This window comes from Ptychodera flava, unplaced genomic scaffold, assembly GCF_041260155.1.
Source record: "Ptychodera flava strain L36383 unplaced genomic scaffold, AS_Pfla_20210202 Scaffold_115__1_contigs__length_218440_pilon, whole genome shotgun sequence".
Lineage (NCBI taxonomy): Eukaryota > Metazoa > Hemichordata > Enteropneusta > Ptychoderidae > Ptychodera > Ptychodera flava.
The window spans coordinates 134,516-155,837 of NW_027248297.1; the positions used below are offsets into that span (position 1 = coordinate 134,516).

Below are 21,322 nucleotides of genomic sequence, written 5' to 3' on the forward strand. Positions count from 1 at the left end.
CTTAAAATTTCACATACAATTATAATGTGAACTTTAACATGATAAGCAGCAAAACTGACGCGCACCTACTCTCTTCGATAGAATGGAAAATATACGGTTATCGTGTTTTTGTTTCTGAGTTGTCAGTGGAACACAAAACCAGTATGTGTCAGCCCTATCTGAAGGAGCGGGGCGTTTTCAATGAAACAGTTTTCAGCATCAATGTGTCGCCATATAAATCTTCATCTTGTGACATATACTGATATGTTTTTGTGTATTCCTTGGCGCTGTTAAATTAATCATCGTCTAGCTCATTTGTTTACTCTGACATTTTGCCTTTATAGACAGGATGATTGATGATAGAATACGTGATAGCAATCACAGTTTGCTGACCTGTAAAAACTACTTTACAAGTAACGGGCGTTTGAAAAACGCTCTACCACTCTGCTATTACCTTTGTCATATATATGTGCACTGCCCTCCCAAAAAATTTGCTTCGACATACATATATTTACATGCTTGGGCAATACCTGTCAGGGTAGAACTGAACTTTGTCAATGCAAGCAACAGCTGTTCGGTAGCACTGGCCTAGCTTATTTGTCCAATATATCTTACTACTTCTAGCAACCCTGCAGTCACGTTGGTATATGCCACCACAGTCGCCTGGGTAGTCGCTTTGCTAATCACCTATACGCGAAGTGACTAGCCAGCCCCTATTTGCGCAGTGCCGGCCGAGCCAACATGTATTCATTTGACAAAGCATGTGTTACACTATTAGTTATAAGCTGTATCAGAGGTGTCCGTTGGTAACCAAGCAACACCACTTAGACCTACTTATGGCGCTGGTTTAGGGTTAGCCCTGCGTACAGGTCTGTGTGTTCCCGGCGTTATACGGCCTCCACCACAACCGTTGCAACGGTCCATGGAGATAACTGGGGACTCGCGGTCCGGATCTGGACCGCAACGAAAAAAAAAAACCGGTCTTTTTGGCCGAAATTCTGCTCTATCGGGGCAATTGCCATTCTTGTGACTGGAATCTAGCGTCACATCCCAATGGCAAACATAATATTTGACAGTAATAAAGAACATAAAGTCATCTAGTCTCAATGGTGATTAAGATTATGATCTTTTGCTGCCTTTTTCAAATGGCATTGCTTTTTGAAGTACATTTTGACGGCAGGTTAGAACTTCATACGCCGGTGGTTCACAGTACTGAGGCCGCTTGGGTGACTTGTCTCGGTTACCGCGATAATGAAGGATGAACGATCGAACACAGCTCCGTCATCTAAACTTGTTTTTTCTAAAGGTAAACATACGCAATGCCTTGCGGACAGGTGTTGAGTGAATCTCTATCATGTGTCTAGAGGTTTCAAGTATAAAGCATGTGTCAGCATATGTATTCCTGGTTTGAGATGTTTTGCGAGTAGTCGAAGAATTGTAAGTTGTGGGAACTGGTTCTTTTTGTCCGAATCGTAGCGGAAGAGTAGTCGCCAAAAGCGTTTACATACCGTCCTTTAGTATGATTTTCCATCTGAATATCTGTGAACGTAGGTATAAATTTATATAAACAGTCGGGTGATATTTGACATCTACAGATATTCTAGTTCTGAGTACATGTACGTTTGATTACAAAGCAGCGCCTTGTCAGGCTTTTTTGACTGAGAGGGGAATATAATTAGTATTTCCATGATCAAATGTGATATTGAGTGTTATTTTTTCTTATTTTTTATTTTCTTTTTTTACCCGATTTAACCATGGCACCATTATGCATTCCTATCGTCAAAGCATCAACCACTTAGTATATCATTTGTAAAGGCCAAGAGACGCTAAATCTATCAAAGCTACTGGATATACGAGGAAGGTCACCAAAAACACATTCCGGCCAAATAGCCCATTGCATCTTTACTACTCAAGAAGCATGCATTTACGTTTTTCAACCCATAAAAGCTGCGACCAATCCAAGGTTACAGAATTTTTCATTTTCTTGGACTTCGTCGACTCCCAGTGTTTGTAAATGTTTGAGCCATGCATTGGAGCATGAAAATAATAAAACTGTTAATAATGTCTTGTTTTTGACAAAGCCTATTCAAATAAAGGCATAAACAGTTTATGTATCGGGTTAACGTGTCGTCATCGATTTTCATTTAAGATCACATTTTGACCAATCCTACTTTTAACAGCAGAGATATTTAGTAGGCTTGCGTTGGGGTTACCAAAGAGCGTACTGTCGGCACATGTATGACTGAGTAAATATCGGCTTTGCTAGACTTTGCTAGACTGTGTCAATGTTTTGTTGAATACCTTGCTGGGGTAAGCCTTCTGCACATAGACCTTTCTATGACAGCGGAATATCGTATGCTCTCCTCAGTTACATTAATTGTCAGTGTCAGAAGCTGACATTGACTTGGTTCAAGTGGTTGATTGTGTAAAATAATTTAAAAGTAATTTCAGCAAGGTTTGGACGCATTGATCAGTGGGTAGCGGATTGGCGTACGTGTGGAGTTAACCCGAATGATAGTATGTTTCTACCGGATTACCACCACATCGTGGTAAGTAAAAAGTCGAGATTACTCTAGTACATCTCATTCTCTAAAATTATTCAGGAAGTCATGGTCGTATCCGTGAAACTTTCGGACACAAAGCAAAAGATACTCATGAGAAAGTCAGGAGTTTTTAGTGTAGGTCGTTTACACAAGTTTAGCTCTATGTGGATGGACAGTAACGAAATATATATATATATATATATAATATATATATATATATATATATATATATATATATATATATATATTATATATATATATATATATATATATATATATATATATATATATATATAATCGCGCACCAATGAGCGAGCTAGGATAATCTTTACACCCCCCCCCCCGCCTAAAAAATGACAAGTCCCTTATCTGAATGAGTTCGGCGTATTCTACTGTCGTAAGTTTTAGGTACGCATCAATATGTCGCTTTCACAATTTTCAACAGGTGTCACGTACTGATAAGTTTCAGTTATTTGTATCACTCTGCAATTGATCATCCTGGAGCTAGTTTTAGTACTCTACCCTGTTTGTCTTTACACCGTAAATCATCATTTTTTTCTGTCATAGTCAATTTAAATAAAGTCATAAACAGTTATGTTTATCAGCTTCACGTCTTGTTGTTATCTATTTGGGACAATGCCAGCTTTTTAGCCGCAAAGGTATTTTATAGCTTGCATTAAATGTTATCAAAGGGCGAACGCGGATGTTGAGTAAACAAGCTCAGGTTCTGTTAATCGTAAATGTTCTTATTTAGTACCTTGCTTAAGACCACTGCAGATTGACCTTTCTATGACATATCGGAATGTTCTATACTCTATGTTCTGACTCGTTCATGGCATTAATTGCCAAGGTCAAAAGCTAACATTGACTGCTTCAAATTGTTGATTGTGTAAAATTAAGTCATCTCAACACGTATTAATGCTACTTTTAATTTAAAATGTTTTGACTGAGATTCCTCAACGTGGTCGTTTCCACGCGTTTTGAGGTGAACACTCTGTGTGTAGAGGATTTGCGCGTGCGTAGAGTGAACGCGACTTTGAGTGTCTGCCGTATCTCCATCACTTCGGGGTCAGGAAAGTAGGTCGAGATAACTCTGCTACATCGCTTGCCCTACATCAGTAATTATTTAGGAGGTCGTGGTCGTCTTCCCTGTAATTTTCGGATACAAAATGTAAGGCAGAAAAAGTCAACCATTTGTCATTGTAGGTAGTTTACACAAGTATAGTTTTATCAAGGTGAGCTATAAACGATAATATGAAACAGTATACATACCTTTGAGTCAGACATGTTTTATTCGTATTTAGAAAATGTACGATAAATATGTTAAGACGCTGCACTTACTTCGGTTTTTCCTAATGTTCCCACGAATTATAAAATTCTTATCTGATATTGCAAACTCAGCATATGGGACGCCCTATATGCACAGTTCTTAGAGATGAACAGGAGACTTGTACGGCTAATATGTCCACGTTACATTCATATATGCCGTAGAGCTACTTGATTTATGCGATGGGCAGCCCTTTGTTGAGAGCGTTTTATGATGGCGAGATTTTAACTTTACCCGATTTCGTTAATGGAACTCATAACTTTCGTAAAGTAATGATGAGTTTATTTTTCACAATACAGAAAAAAACTACATACTCTATCCTATCTTTCACATCTAACGTAGTACTGAGCTTAATAGTAAATATCCCTTAAAAACAGTTTCTACACATTAAAAAGTGTACCACAACCCTCCAATGAAGTGGAATGACCCAACAGCAGAATAGTATCACAACTGATACGATTATCATGTCATCCCTTACTAACCAACTTTCTATGAGTACAGATGGGGTCAAGAAAGGTCAACTAACACGATTGGAACTAATTTGGGATAATTGGATAGTGAAGTAATGTCGATTTAATCCACAAATGTAATCTCATTAGCTTTTCTTTTTACAGTACACCCTTGTTCTTATGAGTAATTTGCAATATTGCAACATTTATGATCAGCTACATGGCACCTTACGCTTGTAAGAAATTTGAAAAATATGATAACCCAATTATCCCAAATTAGTTCCAATCGTGTTAACTGTTGATTTCGTCGCTTACTGCCAAAGATCGCTAGGAAAACGGTCATAATCAAAGCATGTATTATGATATGGGCGATATGGTACGAAGTGTTGTTGATATCGCGTCACCTGTATAGTTATGCCTATGTGACACTGCCAATATCGGTCAAGGGCACAAATACAGCTGATGTGTCAGACCATTATAATTAAATGCCGTCATCGATCAGGTGACCTCAAGGTAGGTGAATAATGTCAGTGCATCACAACTCAACACAAATATGTCCGTACTGTGACCTCTCAGACATTGGTAAAGTGTTATCAAGTTGACCACAATCAACATTTTTGCGTTGCCACTGTTCACTTTTGATCATTAGAGTACCTAGATATCTCAATGTAACAGATCGCCCGGTACTTGTGTCACTTCCACCATACGAATATTACAAACTAGTCTCAACTTCTGTATCTACATTAAAAATAGCAATGCTTGTCTGTAAACGTGAAAGTTTATCATAGAGTGCTTATTTTTGTCCTTTCCAGAGATATATTCATAGAAAAACATTATATCGGTTTTCGGAATTATTTCTATTGTTCAATGTTTCCTGCTGTGAAGATAACTTACATAAAGGAACCGTTTGCCATACCAAACACTGACAAGGTAAAAGAGACATCAATATACACCCGTTTATGTTTATTGTTGTTTGTATTGAAATAGGGAGATAAGAAGTTAATGATTTACCCGTAATATGTGTATGTTCGGTCACGAGACCAATTGAGTGACGCCATATTTGTTTCGACAGACTGCCAGGACGTCAAGAAGGTGCACGCCAGTAACGAAGTTTGATGATCTCCTGGCATTGTCTATGGCATCAGCATGGCTGCCAGCAAATACAGGGATCCCCAGGTTAGCAGACTTAAAAATGTTTCGCACGATTTTACGTCTGTAGTATGTAACATGTAAAGAGTTCATTCAACTGTGCTACGTTACTCTAGTTTTGACGGGCATGCAATGTTACTCGGTAAAACTTATCACATTATACAATGAATCTGTCAGACTGGAAAGCTCAGCTCTATCTATTTCACGTGTATGACTAAATCTTATTAGCATGGCTTTCTAGAATCCCATAGAAAGAAGAACAACTTTGTCTAGTGCATTACAAGGTACATGCACGCTCTTTTCTAACAAGAATGATCATCGCTATCCTGGATGTAAAAAGGTCACGGTTCGTGGTGGAAATTTTCAGCGTTTTTAGATAATGGCGTTCATGCATGCATTTAATCACGATCGTTTAATCACAATGCTTCTGTATGGTAACAAAAGATAAGAAACGTTATTAACCATAGTCCTCGCGGATCGGTATTCTCATAGAATTTAACCCTTTGCACCCTGACCCCTGGTGACTTATGATGTCATACGGACATTTCGCTTTCCAGCTAGGGTCAAAGGATTAAAATACGTTTAAAGCTACTCTACAAAAATACTACTAGGTATACACACTGTTAAGTGAAGTGTTCAAGGATAGAACACCAATTAACGCCTTTTTGTAACACTTTTTGAACGCGTCTAGATGTTCAGAAATTTAACACTTACGTGTTCAATCAACGTTCAATTTTTGAACACACGTGTGCAGAATTTGAACACTGTGTGTTCATCAGACATTATATTGAACACCATGTGTTCCATATCTGAACACACGTTGCACATGAAATGTGTTCAAAAAATTGAACGCATTTACGCGTTCAAAGGGATGTAACACTTTTTGAACGCATGGACGCCGTTCAACGATAAATGTGTTAAAGGATAGAACACATGATATGCACTCGTTGAACACCTTTAATTTTGGGCGTTCAGGGGGTGTTAAAGCCTGGAAATAACAAAACAGACCACTGATATTCAGTAAAATTATTTTTATTCTAAATTACACATAAATTCCTTGAGTAAAATACAATAATTAGTGTAAAATGGGATAATAATATAGCCACGTTGTAAAGTTTGTCAGAGGCAAACGCCAACGATGTTAACACCTTCCTATCGAAAACATAAACAGAAGAAAATTCCCATAAACCCTGTAGATTGTTTTAAATAATACGAACAAAGTAATGACAAAGCAGGTTTTACTTAAATTACGTTTTATGTTCACACTTGTTAAAAACGCACAAAAAATCTTTTGAAAAAGCTCAAAATTTGGCTTACTTATTGTGTTGAAACACGTATATATGAAATGAATACTCCACTGATGTAAGACGGTTTCTTAAAGACATTGCCTCTTGTATAAACAATTGTAAATTTTTGAAAAGTATAGTCAAGGCTTCTCTAATGCACATGATACATAGTTGTCGACACTAAAGTAAACACAACATGTCAAGTTGTCGAACTGTCACAGTAAGGCACAACATGAACAAAGTGGGGAGAGTGCGTCCTTGGCAGTGTAAAACCTATTTCCTTGTCCAAAAATGTCCTTCATAAACAAAAGAGTTTGTTTGTTTGTAATATCTTTAAATAAACCCTGCAATAAATCAGTGACATTTCAAAAAATCTACTTCTCAGAAATTAAAAACATATTACCTAATTTTGACTTTGTTTCATTAGTTTTGTTCTGTGTATCAACAAGCATTTGATGTTGAACCTTTAATCTCAGTCCTTACTGAAATTGGCTTGTGAAAGGAAAGTGCCGCCTGAAACCAATGGCAACAAACAAAATACTAGCCATTTTCTCACCAATATAGGAATACGACAAACGACCTTGCGGTCGAAAGTGCTCGTTTTGTTATGTAGAGAATATGCGACAGCTCACTTAAGGATTGTCTGATCAAAAATGGTAACAAGTTGCAAAAATACACAATTGAAGGTTTCTTATAATTTGAACTTATCAAATTAAGATCATCCTAAGAACGTGTGTAGCAAATATCAAAGCTAACAGGCCGGTAAGTTTTGAATACAAATTTTCTGTCGCTTTCAGCTTTAATTGTTCATTCCAACCTTGCATCTGATAAGTGAGACTACATGTCTGTGAAAGCTTATTCTGTAGCAACATTTAGTTGATCATAGCGTGCTACTAAAGCTTAGATTAATTAAGAACAAAAATACAAAAACTTATCAAAATCAGTTACTGACCCTTGAAAATTTGAGTCTATAGGGTTGAACTGAGGTTCTCAAGCTTGTTTCCAGATAGCTACCTATACACTCATCTTCTTCAATTTCTGTACCACCAGCTTCTGTATCAACTCTTCGATTTCCAGTTAAATCCAACTTTTCATATCTGAAAATAATGCAACAATAGGTGATATAGCGAGATGAGACTTTAAATGAATGACAAGGGGCTGATTAGGTTAAGAAAAGGGGAGAATTCCATATACAGTGCCTCTTTTCAAAACTGTTACAAAATATTGGCTTCTTCTTGTCATCAACTGGTGAAAGATAAAAAAGCCGACTCTCATATCCTGAAACAATATACTGTATACTCTGCGAAGTTTAACTGATGTTTTACATGCAAATGTGCCTACTGAAAGACATGTATGTGTTAGCCGTGATTACGTAGTGTTACTGTGCATGGCTTATCGATTGCACTCGGTCAGGGGTTATCCTCACAGTTCTATTGCGATGACCCTTGACCCGAGTGCGATCGATAGGCGATGATGGCCCAAAGTACCGTTGCCTATTCACAGCTACTGTATGGTATACCAGCCACTGAAAGAAAACAGGTTTCTTCGCGTATTTTAGCTATTCCAATACAAGGTACAATGCAATTAATTTCAAAGGATAAAACTACAGATGCTTCAAAATGTAACACATTTTAAAATTTTGGAGAGAAAACTTACCCGTTCTGGTCTTACTTCCACACGATCATGACTTCAGCGTGCGTTTACAAGAAAAATGTCGCAACTTCCGTTTTGATACATGATGGGATATTAAAAGGCACCACACTTGAACACAAAGTGTTAAGGAGTAGAATGCCTATTGCACGCCGATGTTAAATTAAAACGTTCATGGTGGTTATCTGATTTTCTTTTCAAAATTTCAAAATTTCAACCCGTAATAAACGTGTAAAATTATTTTGTATACTTCCTTTTTAGAAAAAGCATGCTTTCAGCAATTTTAGACCGGAGATACTTTTCACTTAGTGGGAAATTCGTTACATCAAAATCCGTGTAGTTTGCCGGACTAGCAAGGCAGTAGTAAATCTAATATAGCCACAGTAAAGTGAAAAACACTAAAGATTGTTAATAGTTTCACAGTATTGTAAAATTTCTGTAATGCTGAGTTTTTGAACACTATAAGGAGATGGCTGTTAACACTACGTGTTCAGGTTCAGAACATCATTGTTAATAATATGAACACTAGTTTTAACAATATGAACACTAGCCGTTCAAATTTGAACACCGACATGTACATTTTGAACGCGTAAAGACGCGTCTAGCGTCCGCTTTTTTTACAGTGCAGCTGCACAAGTTGTACCCTTTACCTACCTCCATCTTGACACGTGCCAATAAAACAATGTAAGCAATGACAATATGGTACTTTGAATTCAAAGTGTTGCCCATTTTTGGTTCATTACTTGGTATAGTCTTATTAATCGTACAAAACTTGTGTAATAAATCACAATCGTCAAATTACAGCACGCCGACAAGAGTTCTAGAAACAATGGCAAAGATTGTGTTTTTGATTGTCCATTCTTATTGTTTAAACGAGCCTTGGGTCAAAGATTAAGTCGATGACATTGTTGTACAGTCAGTATTTCTGTCAATACTATGAAATCAAGAAATATACCCATTCAAATATTTTATACTAACAATAGATCACACTATATGAAACAAATTATGAACATTAATCTATAGTGCATTTTCCTTGTTAAGACTCTAATTGTCATTATTTGAGTCATTACACGAGTTCAATTAATGTTCAAAATCACACGGAAGTGATCAAATGACCATCGTGTGTCAGTTTGCTGTCCTTCGTACTGCTGTCCTTGGCAATCAATGAAAAAATAAATAAAAAAACGAAGATGGGTATATGACACATATAAGTGCCTAGTATTGCGCATCAGACAATTTTCTGCATACCCGCCAATGTACGTGCTGTAAGATGATATTATACAACCCAATAAATTGTATAAATGTAAACAAGCCCTGGGCTTGGTACTAAAATCCTTTTAAATCCATTTTTATCATCCTTCATGCAGTTTCTGAATCTGAGCTTAGCAGTGTATAACTAATTATTTACCATCACAGGAATCTGAGTATAGCAGGGTATAACTTATTGTTTACTATTACAGGATCTCATTGATGCAGCACAGCGAGGTGATGTTGAGAGGGCTAAGTCTTTGATAGATGATGGATGTGATGTCAATGGTAGAGGTTATTTTCGGGGTTCGGTGAGTATTATGAACATCTGTTTCATGTTGTAAATATGTACAAAACCAATTCAGTGAAATCCCCAAACAAAGTATATAAGAAATATTTTGGTATGTTAAGGTCGATATCTCTCAAAACCGATCGCTAAAATAAAAAATGAAGTAAGTTAAGTGCAGCACGGAAGGGTCGAAATTTCACTGAATCTCGTGTATCACGATATCTGTAAGCGATCGCGGTCGGCTACTCGGTTGCTCGAAGGGTGACCCAGCAAGTCATGACGAGTTGTATTTATTTTCGGGGCAATTTTTTGCTTGAAACGTTAGTTAACCTCCGACTGGAAATAACCATGGTCTGGCTTCATAGATATCTCCGTTATTGGAGAAATCAAAGTCCAACCTTTGTCGAAATCTTACGATTCATTGCCTATTCGATGAACCAATCTTGGACACCCGTATCCTCTTCGGCCTAACGCTTTTAGAAGATCGGGTGATAACGCTCACTTGCCAGTAAGGTGCGGAATTGTGTTTTATTGTTTTTAGAAGGTTTAGCGAGAAATTTAGAAGGCTAAATTAGAATTTTCTGAATCTAAATCTAAACTCCAGCTAAATTAGAAAGTTTAGAGCACTATTTAGATTTGGGCTAAATATGATATCGTGATTATTGGATATATCGCCGGAAAAAAAATTGACTCCTCAGAGCCGATCTCAGCTAATTTAGAAATTTTAGAACGCTTTTTAGATCGGGCTAAATATCGTAATTATCGGATATATCGCTGGAAAAAAGTTCGGACTCCTCAGAGCTTATCTAAAGTCCAGCTAAATTAAGAAGTTTAGAACGCTATTTAGACCGGCTAAATATTGTAATTAGCTGTGTTCAGCTGTGTTTATCGTGTTTAGCCTATTTAGCTCCAATTGACAATAATTAGAGTTTAGAACAGGAACACGTCGAGAGACACAATTTCACCCAAACTCTAATGGAATTGCACGGGCATGCAAGACTGAGTTCGTAGATGAAGACAGTGCAAGTAGAAAATCTAATTTGAAGGTTTTGGTTCGGTATATAAACTCAGCCTATTTAGGTGTTTCAAGGCTTCCACTCGTATACGGGTCTGTGAGAGAGTTCAATAATACAAATTATCAGTCTTAACAAAACAAATAGCTATTCATGAATATTAAGTAAGGTAAAGTAACTTGCTCCTTTTTTAAATTTGATATATCCAAAAATTACTACTTATAAAAAGGTATCACGGCATTTTACAAAACTCTCAAACTGTTTGTTTAAGCTCTTAAGTTATAGACAAATTACAGAGCTGCATTCATTTTGAATTTAGGAAAAAAATTAGGAAAAAATAACTCTTTTTTATGGTATAAGATCCGTTGCTCGAGGAGGACGCTGCCTTCGCTTCCCTCCTCTTACGACTGAACGCGGTCTGTCACATGTGACGTGAAGATGAAAGAAATTTAGTCACTTGTGTAGCTGTTTCTTGTCGCTACAATATGGGAAGTTTATGCAGATTACTATTGAATATTGTCATGGCAACACTGTCAATCAATTACCATTGCGGTCATCACAAATTATAACATTGTAAATATAAACATTCACATACATTCACATGTGGTAGGAATTAGTTCAACCATAGAATTTTACTTGTTAAATTTTGTGAAGTTCATGGTTTCACTGCCTGCTCTCCAACTGCAAGATGTGAGGAAACAATTGTACTTTGCATGAAGATTTTTGCTTAAATTCATTGAAGTGACGAAAGTTATGAATAAAAAAGTATGACAAGATACCTTACAGTCATACCATGTATGCATGCAAGAATGGTCATGCATGCACTCCACTAAAAATAGATACCCTGTGATCTGAATGAGATTGCTGCCCACTCCATGTTGCGAATATCTCGGTGTCTTCAATGCCATACGCGTTAACACCATTCTATTCCTCGATATCCAAGTAATAATTGCAGAAATAGATGAAATTTCCAACAATGACACCCAAAATAGCGTCACATGCATGTATTTCAATGTTGTGTCGATCGCGATCGCAATGTGCGATGGTACATGTAGATGATGGCTGTATGTGTAGGCTAGATGAGAAGACTATTTGATGTAAGGCGTGCCACAGTAAGTGAGGCTACCCACAATCCCCCTTGATTTGTTCACTCAGACATTTTTTGCTAAAGGCTTTTTTCAATTTTATCAGTTTCTTAACAATTTTTAACTTACAATTTAAGTTCAGGATTATTTGTTAAAACTATGTTCCAAAATTATTGATTATGTTTGAAATTCAAGAGTAAATTGAATGAGAAGTCGATGTTTGGAGGTGCTAAAAATTGCACAATTTTCAAGATAAAGTTTTCAGCAACTAAGATGGTCTCATCATACCACCTGTCAGGTGGACTGAGTTGTTCTGTGTACAGAAGAAATTTGCTTCAGTTCAGTGAGTGATCTCCGTGTGTACAGATCATGGAGACTTGTGGGTAGTCTCACTTACTGTGCGTGCGTGAATATTAGGAAGGTGTACAAAACCATAACTTTTGATGAAAGAAAACAATAAAGAATGATAAAATAATGTAGAATTTAAGTTCAAGTGACTGAACTACACGTAAAACCAAACGTTATTGCAATATTTTTAATATACGGCCCCTAATGGAAGAGTCATTTTGATGTCATATCCGTCATAGCGGCAAAGCCAGTCCAGATAGCTAGTACGCCACATTATGGCGACACGAAGGAGATGGATGTCCGTTTTGTGGAGTGGCCGTGATTCACATAAGTCATTTCATCTATCAAAGCATGGTCGAAATAAATTTGTTTATTCAAAGAATTTCATTGATGACTACAACGAATTTTAAAGGTCTTTGTTTATGAATGCTGCAAAGACGTACACTCACACATGCCACGTTCTCTATTTCGTTTGATACTGATTGATTTTCCAACTCGCCTAATTTACGCTAGTCCCCGTCGGGCGAAAGGGCGCAACAATTACTTGCCCTGCGGTGAAATGCTATATCCTTGAGATCGGGCTAATTGATTTGGGCAGCTCCCATAAATCTATCATTTGCTCACCCCAGGTTGAGGTGTGATACCGACAAAAAGAGAACATCCTCTCCAGTACAGAAAATTTCAAGGGCCTGCCTTTATTCCGTGGTCAGCAAAATTCTAAGCTCTACGAAACACTTTCTCACTGCCTCGGTGTAACGTACAAGGACAGCTATTTTCACATCAGTTATTTAAAGTGCGTAAAATCACGATTGTTGCTTGGCAGAGTTGTTGCCTCACCGTGGATATAATACTGCGGTAATTACAATGTTTGTAATTAATATTGCAACTTGTTTGTAATTAAGTAATTCCACCATTACTGTCATTGGCTCCGCGGCTCTTATTACTTATAGACAATATAAATATCCTTTGCGAAATAAGCCCATTATGAGGCGATATCGGACAGTAGGATTGGTGATCTAAATATTTTTGTAACGCTGACCGTAAAATTAAAATGGAGCAAAAACGTCGGCAGTATTGAGTCCCCGAGCTCAAATTCCACGTTCTCTATCTTCTATGATACAATTATATTACGTTTCACTTTGTATATTTGCACACCCGTATGCTTATAGTGGCGAGAATTAGATAATTTAAATTGATGTAGGGACTAAATGATGTACGAATTACATTTCCTTTTCAGTCGTGACACATATGATTCCTTAGCATGAAAATGATCAACTGCAACATACACGTAAGAGTACGATGCATAATTTTGCATTAGCAGGGTCTAAAATCATGGCTAGAGTCAATTTGTTTTCACGAACAAGTATGTATGGATAATGACTTTACAACGTCACTGTTGACAGTATCACTATACAGTATCACGTGAATATGCACGGAACCGGTTGTTTGCTCTACAATTAACGATTTCATAATTATAACAAATTTTGAATAGTTTTATCAACTTTGATTCTTATGTTCAAATACTCAATGTTCACTCAGACGATGACAAATATCGTAAATATCGATAAATTGAATTCTTTATCTGAACGGTACCCTCTGAGAAACATGACAAGTCTTGAACCCCTGTAAAGAATGACTTAAAGTTTCAAGTACAGGTCTAAAGTACAAAATATGTTGCGATGAAGAGATGTGAATTTTAATTCTTTTCATTTAAGCTCACGGAAGAGTTGCAGATACATTTGATTGATTGATTGGTGGTAAAGTCAGGATGTCATTCGAAGTCAATTACATTCCGAACAGTCCGTCCAAACCTCTTTTTAGATTCTTTACATATTTTCAATTTTTGAATCGTATATTCTGTTTCTATTCTACTTATGACAGGCAAGATAACGCATTCTCTCGTAAAGTCCACTTCACATACATAAGTTAGGAAATACTATGTCTCAATTCTCATGCGCGAATGTCTGTCTAAAACTATGGTGCTTGAACGACCTTCAATTTTGAGAGAATAAATGGTTGACCGTCAATATTGCTAAAATTAAATGTACTTTAGCTACATGAATTTCAATGCAATTGTTTTCTTAGAGAGACATGTAGAACAGAATAGCACAGCAGAATATAGCAACACGCATGAAACAAGGAGCAGCATATCATGAGGAATTTTCAAACAAAGAAGAATATTCAGCTTACAATCTGATATAAAGGTGTCAAATTGTAAGGAAAACGTTCTTGTTTTTCTGGAATCAGGATTATGGGGAACTTCAGACCACAGTACGCGTAGATGGAGTAAATATATAGATCAGGCGACACAGGAATTAACGTTGCGCTCGAAACTTTATTTCCCCAGGTCAGCCTGATGGCTGCCTGGGGCAACTCTTCGCTCCGAGAGCCTGGATATATGCTCACTCCAAGGCCCCCAAGGTCCGACTCCCAAATTTACAATACTTTGTCGACAAAAAACTTGCCAACGCTTGATTCACAATGATTAATACGTAGGATGCATGAAACATGTCACAACACCATTGTTTTAAATCCAAGCTGTGAAAATATGAAAAGCGATACTTGACAGCTACAGTTCTGATAAAAGTTGGACCATTGTTTTTCTATTGTCCAAACTTGCGTCAGACATTTCATGCAAAATCACAGGAATTCACGAGACTCGCGGGTGCCTTGAATGGCGCTGCCATTGAATTTAAACAAAAGAGACTTTAAAATGTAATTTGACGCCAATTTTGAAGAAATACACCTCCGTTAAATTGTGGGAATCCAAGCCCAAGTGGCGAAATGTTGAAATTCGGCGAATTACTAGAATGAAGATTTACAGTAACCGATACAAATTATAGAAACATGACTGTCACAAAGGTTTCAAAAGCCATTGTACCTAAAGGCTAGCAATCTGTCATAGTTAATACTACGGTTTGACCAAACGAATGAAGCTGTAAGTTAACCTTGACTTTGCAAATCAAAACTTTGCATTGTCTTCAAATCTGCTTTCCACTGGTGCTTGCAACGATATTGCAGGATTTTGTTTCTGCAACAATATTTTCTAATACTGATTATTGCTATCTAAAGGTGTAATGAAAGATGTAATGGGTTGTTTCATCAATCCAAATGGATTATATATCCAAGTGATCAACGTCAACTTGGTATAATCGATGCAGTAGATTATCTTTAGGTTGATTCTGTATTGTTACCAGAGGGCAGAGCAAGAGTTGTGATAAACCAAATTGCCAACCGACGGCAAAATTTGCACATCGACTCAGAGCTACAATCGTTTGCAAACCTGAGGAAGTCTGTATATGTAAAAATGATTCGACAATTCAGTTCACGAGCGGCTGAAATGGTCCTTGGTCTCGTACAATTAACACTATTAAAGAGAGTCGATTAACGTGCCGACAGTTTACGTATTTCAATTTCAAATTTTCTGAATGTCCATTACTCGGTCGGACACTTTCATGTTAATTAGTGCTTTGTAAAATGATTTGGTCAAGATTTTGTCAAAAAACCTGCCTGTGAATGCTAGTCTGACTGGAGTAATTTGAAAAAGGTCACTTGAGTTCACATGTTAAGTGGTTGCTCGGCTACATAAAAACCGTGTATAACTACAGTTGATGTACGTGATTGTGAATCAAGATACCCGGATGTTCAGACAGCCAGTCAATATTCACCCGTTATCAGCAATAGCTTTCATCGTCATATCTAAACCTGTACTGTATCCTCGCGGCTTCTCCGCAGATGGCTTATATTCAATAAAGACATGAAACGAAAGTCATTTGCAAGTAAAGAGGCACATCAGCTTCCATTGAGATGATCAGTTTGTCCATGCTAGGCCAAAAAATGAAAGTTACTCTTCAACTGAAACATTACGTCTAAATTTATCTCGATCATACGCTTTTGTGTTAATTAGTGATTTTGTAAAATGATTTGGTCAAGATTGTGTCAATAAACCTGTCTGTGAATGCTAGTATGTTGCGGTCTGACTGGAGTAATTTTAATAAGGTCATTTTAGTTCACATGTTAAGTGGTTGCTCGGCAACATAAAAACCCTGCGTGACTACAGTTGATGTACTTGATTGTGAATCAAGATACCCGGATGTTATGAGAGCCTAGTAATATTCACCCGTATAATTGTCATGCGTTATCAGCAATAGCGTACATCGTCATATCTAAACCTGTACTGTATCCTCTTGGCTTCTCCGCAAATGGCTTATATTTGATAAAGAAATGAAACGAAAGTCGTTTGCAAGCAAAGAGGCAAATCCACTTTCATTGAGAAGTTTTGTTTGTCCATGCTAGGCCAAAAATGAACGTCACTCTTTAACTGAAATATGACGTCTAAATTTTTCTTTACCATGTTTTCGTATTTATCTCATATCTCATTTTCCGCGGCCTGAGACGTGTCGTCGAATACAAAGTATCAATTACGCCAATGGTCTCCATGGGAATCGCAGAAACGTTTGAGTTTAAAACCTCAAAATGATGGAAATTATTCAAAAGCAAATATAGACGAGCTGTTACAAAACTCTTGTAGAACTAAGTTGTGATTATGATCACATCACATAAGTATCCATATACACATCGACATATAACATAAAAGACTTAGTGCTGTAGGATTATTCGTTACCGGTGCCATACATTGTCTCAAACCCAATCGACCGCTTGAAAAGCGGCCGTTAGATTACAGATAGAAAACCGATGCTCATTTACAACAATAGCTGGGAAATAAAAATTTAGCTACATGAACTTGCCCGAATCGCCAACTGTGTCCCGTAGAACAGGACAGATAGGAAATCTAAATTACCACGTTCTACGTCATCAACCGGAACTTTTTTCCTGCATCGATCTGTCACAATCGATGCTGTTCTCTCGTGACATTTGTGACGAAAAGGCGGTGCGATAAATTCAGACATGGAAACACAAAAGACTTGTCCCACAAATTTGGAGTCGCAAAGCTTTTGCAGCTATTCAGAAGAATCGGTAGGGGCTCCGTCGCGTCTCCGCTATAGACGGTTCCAGTCTAGTCGTAAGGACGTTCGATGTATGCGGACGTTGAACCAGGCGATAAACCAAAAGCTACACCTCAACCTGAGATCAACTGTATAAATAAGTGCCGTATAATCTTCGGAAAGCGACACAGAAGGCAAATAAATCAAATCGATAAATTTCCTTCATGTCATAACATTCCTTAAATTATATATCCGAATCGAACCTGCAGCGTCGCATTGTGGCGAAAACATCAGCTGTCAGCTATACATACGTAGCTATAGCCTGAACTCTACAGTGTAGCGCTATTGATGTGTTATCGAAAGTTGACTCTGACAACAGATAAGATCAAGTTACAAAATTTGGAGGTATCCGTGGGTGAGATAGGTGTCACTGCAAACATCAAAATTCGTAAGACATAAACACTTACGACTGGGATCGGGATTGACAGTTTACACTGGCGTTGACCGGTGGCCACGTATTTAGTCTGTGTCACAGTTTAGTGGGTATCATCGAATTGTACTGTTCGGGCTCTCCAAGATTGTAAAGTCGTGATAGTTTCAAAGCTACGACACCTACTAGAATAATAACTACTATTTCGATCTTACTGTTGTCTTCCTTCATAAATATATTTGGAAATATTCTAAATAACTCTGCAGTTATGCCGAAGCCCCCTCTGCCAGCTGACCCGACGATAGACTTCCTTTGGCGTCGAGACAGCGCGAGGTAATGACTGATAAGTTCACGTGACCAAATCCGCGTCTGATTGGCTAAAATGGCATTCGGTGTATCAAAATTTCAACTTGATCGGGTTTATGAATGAAAGTACCCAGTAAACATTTTCATATCTCCAGGTCGATTGGTCGTTTTACTCATAAATTAAAGTAATCCAAGAAAATAAAACCCAAATCGCGACAATATTGTTGTATTTCTCGACTATATTTTTGACCTATCCACATCAAACAAAAATTAAGATCTATTCATGTGACAAATATATAATCTCATGGACTAGTGTTTTCATGGAGTCGCGTAACTTCTCGCCTTCGACTCGAAGTTGTAGGGCTCCACGAAAAAGACTCGTATAGGATGACGTCAAACAGAGAAAGATTTCATTACTTTATTTATTTACTATGACAGTATGTTACACAAGCATCTCCTAACCTAGGGAGCGTTCAGTTATTATGGCCGGGGGTGGGCCGGCAAAATCTTTTAGCGCAAGAGTCAAAATAAGTGAACCCCCCCACCCATTGCCCTCAAAAATTGATGACCCCTCCTTTCAAGATGACAAAATTTCATGACCCCCCCCAATATTGCTTGACTATAGTATACAATGTCGATCCAATTTCGAACGATTTAAACTTGCTGTTACCGGTGCATATATACATGTACTATATGAAATCATTGGAAAAGAGATTTTTCCAAGACCCTGCTCTTCTTCCAGATCTTGTATACACTGTGTACTGTGTCTCTGAAAGGTCGAAAACTTCTTCATCACTTGCGCTGCTGCCAATTTCATGTAAAACAACATCATCATCCTCTTCCTCGGCTGACAGCTCTGAGTCTGATATGTCACTGTCACTTTCCTTATCTGTATTCTGGACAGTTTCCAAATGATTTATGATTTTTCTCTGAGTTTCCATGCTATTTTGTTCTCTCCTGAGTACATCACAGGTAACTGCTTTGATTTTGTCTCCTTTGTTCCCTTTTGTTGACAGGTTGTGGTAAATCAAGTATTTGTTAAGTTCGCGTACATATAATTTCTTAAGTGAGCCATTCATTACCATGGACATCCAGTCGTAATCCTTGTACTGTTTTTCTTGCTCTTCCTTCTTTTGCTGTCTTCTTCCACTTTCTCTTATAACTCGTGTTTGTTTTAATAATGTCAGATGTTGAAGACAACTGATGACATGCTCTTCTTTCACTGCATATTTCTGTGACACTTCCTTGATGCTGTCATGGTCATCCAGTGATACTTGGTTTTGTCGGAAGAGTCTGGTAATGTTCACTCTGGGCTGCCAGTCATCAGGTTGTCTTGGTTGACCATCATCATTTACATATTGAGTATCAAATACATCTCTGAAGTGGTAGGGTCTATTTGGATCTGGGACAGGTTGTGGTATTCTGTCCATTTTGGGCCCAGTGAAGGGGTGGAGGCTACAGAACTCACATTTTGCTCCTTTTTCAAGACAGCCCTCCTTCATGTACTCCATATACAGTTCACCGACATGGACATGGTTGTCTATAAAATTGAATATTTTTGGATGTAAGCTGAACCTGGGATAGCAGCCCTTGCTTGTTCACTGGAAAGCCTGGTATATTCGTTGATGCAGTCTGAGTTATTGTAGAAATACATATTTTCAGTTCTCTCAGAAACATGTGCCTTTATGTATTCATTCAGGACAGGTGCTCCATCAATTCGCCTTTGAACTTCATGTGCAACTTCCCATGCATTTCTCTGCATTCTTTCTTTCTCATATCTTTCATACTCTGCCACTGTCATATTTTGTATGTCTTCTTCACTCATATCTTCAAATTTCTTGAACTTTTCCCAATGGATGGTGCTGCCATCTACAACAGAATCTCAAATGGCTGAATTTGTTCTCTTAGCTTCCCCCTTGCCACTGTCACCTCTGGATCTATGGCATCGTATTCTGTAATTCGAGACATGAATAATAGCAAGTTCATCTTCCCTAAAGCGAACTTCATGGTTTGAAACTCCAACTCCAGGACCTGCATCTGTAAGATCTGCCCAGTTTGGTTTTACTTTAGGCAAACACAGGTCATCAAACGTATCAATCAGAGATGTGCATGATTCAGCCAAATGTTTGAAATCCATCAGGAGATCTTCTGTATAGATAGGATGCTTACACAGTTTTGAAAGTAGATTGGTGGCAATAGTGCTTACTTGCTCTAGTGCTGGTATAACACGCACTGCTAGCAGTTTATTTTCTTCATCCAGGTTGGTACTGCTACAATCAGCCTCTGTGATGGCACACTTCACTCGCCGGTGAAAAAGTTCCAATCTTTCCGTTTCATATTTCAAGTTCCTGCAGTTTTCCTTGCCAGATATTTTTTAATGTCTTCTTCTTCTGTCATTCGACTATAAAGCATCATGTCATCACGAATACGAGCACAGACACTTCTGAAACCTTGACTATATTTTGTGCTGTCTTGCTGTACTTCAAATATATCAGGGTATGTATGCCTGAGCCATTCAGTTTCAGATGCCCAAACAGTTCCAGATGATCCAATAATTGCTTTTGGTCGGATAATGACAAAGTGATTGTCATCAGCTGGCAGCAAATGTTCAGTGTCATTCTCTATTTGCCCTTTCTTACTGAATATGCGGTGAGCAGAAGGAGTGATATACATCTGTTTCTCTGGCCAGTCATATTTGGAAGTGTTCTTGCTTGCTTGACGTCACTGAGTGTCAAGATAGTTTTATTTCTCGTCTTTTCAAAGCCCTCTGATGTACCATGGCCTGAGGTACGCTTTGTCATCCATGCTTCTCATAAAGCAGAAGCCTGCTGAACTTCTGTTTTTCTCAGAAAAGAATCTTCTTTGATGTTGTTTACATGTGCTCTCTGATAGTGTGTGTTTTCATTTGTGAGTCTTCAGCTTTTGGAGGTTTCTTGAAACAGAACAGGCTTTTGCCACGATGTTGTTTTGCCTGCAGTGACCTGATATTCCGTGGTCGTGCACGGTTGTAGACTGTTGATGCAGACTTCAAAAGCCTTTTATTTCTCGGGCTAGCCTGTAGTTGGCAATGTTGAGAAGATCTCTTGCTTTCACTCGTTTATTCGTATATATGATGGTATCATGCCGTCGCCCGTGATAGCTACTTTTGTCTTCAATGCACTTTGCAATGAAACTCTCATCATCGCTATCCAGTAGTTGTGGTCTTCCTTGCTCTGTCAGGCGGCGTTTCTTTACTCTTTCAGATTCAATTAAGAATTTGGCTTTCCTCTTGATT

At 37.9% G+C, this 21,322-nt stretch overlaps 1 long non-coding RNA gene across 1 annotated transcript; it reads left to right on the forward strand.

Annotated features, from left to right (window-relative positions):
• The first annotated feature begins 4,780 nt into the window (after positions 1–4,780).
• Positions 4,781–9,940, forward strand: LOC139126663 (uncharacterized). Its single transcript, XR_011550679.1, has 3 exons — positions 4,781–5,228; positions 5,371–5,474; positions 9,844–9,940. It is a non-coding gene; the product is annotated as an uncharacterized lncRNA (long non-coding RNA).
• The last annotated feature ends 11,382 nt before the right edge of the window (positions 9,941–21,322 follow it).